This window comes from Chrysochloris asiatica, unplaced genomic scaffold (genome assembly GCF_000296735.1).
Source record: "Chrysochloris asiatica unplaced genomic scaffold, ChrAsi1.0 scaffold00001, whole genome shotgun sequence".
In the NCBI taxonomy this organism is placed as follows: domain Eukaryota; kingdom Metazoa; phylum Chordata; class Mammalia; order Afrosoricida; family Chrysochloridae; genus Chrysochloris; species Chrysochloris asiatica.
In genome coordinates this window covers 41,637,864-41,641,451 of record NW_006408519.1, presented here as the reverse complement: position 1 = coordinate 41,641,451, position 3,588 = coordinate 41,637,864, and positions in this window count along the sequence as shown.

Genomic DNA, 3,588 nt, shown 5'->3' with positions numbered 1-3,588 from the left:
GTCATGGACTGTGGTTGAACTCAGTCCATTTCTTCATTGATGCCTTTCCGTCTTTTCCACTCACCAGTAGACCAATGTGGTCGCCAGCAAGCTTACATGCCTGCTCATGTGTTCCCTTTGAGTTTCAGTCTTAGAGGGGAGTTTGTCCTGAAGGATCATGATTGCTAGCCTTGTTGGCTTCCTAGAGAACAGCTTGCTTATTCTTGTGGTAGTCAGTCATGCTGACATTTTTGTTTTGGGTTTTCCCTGATGGTTTTTCTTTGAAGATGTATCTTCTGTCACTCTAGATGTTCCAGGCTGGTCTGCTTGTCCTTGCTAGTGGGAATGTCCCACCTCATAAGGTTCTGGCTGGGACTCAGGAGTCCACCTAAGGTCCTATATTCTGCAAAGGCTCCACCAGAGACCTAGTTCACTGGGCAAGTTCTAGAACCCATTTTAGGTGTTCCAGTCAGTTATAGGCCAAAGACAGGCTTACAAGTTTTCTGTAATCATGTTTCCCAACATTCCTTTATATCCTACTCAAGTGTCTATTTTATAATAGTAGGCAAGGGAAACCAGTATTCACCAGACAGTCAAGCATCTTAGTATTATTTCTCCTCTTCGAACTATGCTTTGATCCCTGTATCACAGAGCCCTGTTGTTCCAAGACTGAGCATGCATTGCTATTTACCTCTGTCCCACTTAGGCTATCTAATATTGCATTTAAAAGAAAAAGATGTATATGTATGGGACACACGCATATGGGATAATGCCTGGCATTTTATGCAATAAAATGCTAACACTGCTATGGTGGGTACATTCATTCAATCATTCACCCAAATAATACCATTTACTGAGTACCTAGTGTGTGCCCTGAAATATGTTACATGATGGATTTTGGTGTTGTTAGGTGCCATCTAGTCAGTTCCAATTCATAGTTGTCCCATGTACAACAGAATGAAACATTGCCGGGTCCTACACCATCTTCACAGTTGTTATGTTTCAGTCCATTGTTGTTACCACTCAGTCAGTCCTTCTCATTGATGTCTTCTTCTTTTTCTCTGACCTTGTGCTTTACCAAGCATGATGTCCTTCTCCAGGGATGGGTCTCTCCTCATAGAATATCTAAAGTACATAAAATGAAGTGTCATTATTATCGTATCTAAGAAGCAATCCACCTATACTTTTTCCAACACAGATTTGTTTATTATTCTGATAATTCGTGATATTCTTTTTCAAAACCATAATTCAAATGCATCAAGTTTTCTTTGGTCTTCCTTATTTGTGGCCCAGGTTTTGCATGAAAATGAGGTGATTAAAAATAACATGGCTTGGGTCAAGTGCATCTTAATCCTCAAACTGACATCTTTGCTCTTTAACATTTTAAAGAAGTCTTTTGCAGCACATTTGCTTAATGCAATATGTCACTTGATTTCTTGGCTGCTGCTTTCATGGGTATTGATTGGGGAGGCAAGCAAAGTTAAACCCTTGACAATTTCAATCTTTTCTCTTTGGATCATGATGTTGCTATTGGTCCAGTTGTGAGGTGTCTGTTGTCTTTATGCTGAGTTGTAAACCATACTGCGGCTGTACTCTTTGATCTTCATAAGTCTGTGCTTCAGTGGTAAATACCGAAAAAAAATTAAAATCTGGTATTATGTAGGATCTTTATTCTTTGATGATCACTCTTTTCTACTCCCTTTTATAATGACTGCACAGCAACTGAGTATGGAGGGTAATTTTGGAGAGAATTTAAAGTGAGGATTAAAAGAGTAAAGAGGAAGTTCATATTATGTATCATTAAGACTCACACTGACCCCGTGAGGCAGTCATACAATGCCTATGTGAGGATATGCATGTGTGTATGAATATGTATGTTGTACTGTGTGCAGCAGTGTGAGTATTGTGTTACACACATGTGTGCACATACACATGTACACATGTATGTCTACATGCATTGGATTGTGCACGTGCACTTACATACAATCTTCACGTGTGTGCATACAACTGTGCATGGGTATATGCATGTATATATGTGCACGGCTGTGCATTTTGTTGTGTGTGTGCATGTATGTGGACTGTGTGTGTGTTTACACACACGGATTGTGCTACATGCATGAGTATGCATGTGTGCACATATGTGCATGGGTGTTGTGTGTGGCTGTGTGTCCACCTGTGCACATGTGCAGTGTATATGTGACATGGATGTGTGTATACATGTGTTGTACACCTGCACATATATGCACATGCAATGTGGTGTGGGTGTGTCTGCATAAAATATTACATACATGTGTGACTGTGTGTACATGTATATGCTACACATATGTGCATTGCATTGTATGTGTGCACATCTGTGCATGCATGCCTGTGTGTGCATGTTATGTGGAGCTGTGTGCTGTGCACACATGTACATGTGCCTCTATGTGTGTATGTGGTTCATGCATATGTGTGTGTATATATGAGCCCTGCTCAAGGTCACACAGTCAGGAGGTAACAAGGTGAATTCAAGCACAGCTATTGTCAGGTCAGACTCGAGAATCCAAGGTGGCTTCTTCTTGCATGTGAGCACCCACAGAGCAGATCCCATGGCCCCTGAGTGGTCTCAAGCAGCCCTTCCAGAACTCTTGCCCATCAAGACCAGCATGGCACTGCTCTGCTCCCTCTCTGCTGGATCTAAAGCCCAGAGATGCTTGACTCCTATGGTGGCCAGCCCAGCTAGGAAGTCTGGATGACCATCCGCAGGGCAATCTGAGAAGCAGGATGGGATGGAGAGAAGCTGATGGGGGAGCACAGAAACCAAGGAAAGCTGAGAGGCCTCTGCCCATCCTGGCCTGCAGCCGACAAGCACATCCATCAGCTTCATCTTACAGTGGAGTTGAACTTCATTGCTTTACCTGAGCCCTGTGACTTGGATGACCATGGCACAAGGTGACCGACCACTTCTCGAAGGTTCCTGGTCTCCTGTCTCCTGCCTTATTATTGTAGTGCCATTGAGCTCTTCCTCACACTCCTTCCTCCATTCACCCAACAGGAATTTACTGAGCACCTGCTATCTGCCAGGATCAGTCTTAGATACTGGGGTACAGTGGTAAACAAAATGATCCAAACTTCCCTGCTCGTATGATGCTTACAGCCCAGCTGGGGGAGTTAGACTTCCAACAAAACAAATCCACATATCTCAGAGAATGCAATACCCAAGTGCATCAAAACTACATAAATCACAATGAAGAAGAGTGGGTGGTTTACAATTTTAAAAACGTACTTTGTTGAAAGTTTTCTGTCTCAGTGCTACCAAATAAAGCTATTTTTAAAGCATTCTCAAAGTCCATCACAAATCAGTCTTTTGCAAAAACAACCATCTTACTTTCTCCATTTGTTGTTGTTGTTGTTCAGGGTTTTTGCCCAATGTCTGTGGATCCCAGGCCAGGTAGAAGGCACTTTCATGCCCATGCCCTAATATAGCCCTGTGACATGGACTTTTGGTGACTTTGGTCAACTTGACACTTCAGCAGCAGCTTGGAGAAGTTAAGCAACGTATAGGGGTTATGGGGTTACTGGAAGGCAGGCCCTGCTGAGGTCCCATTTGTCTGACTATAGTCACTCCCCCCC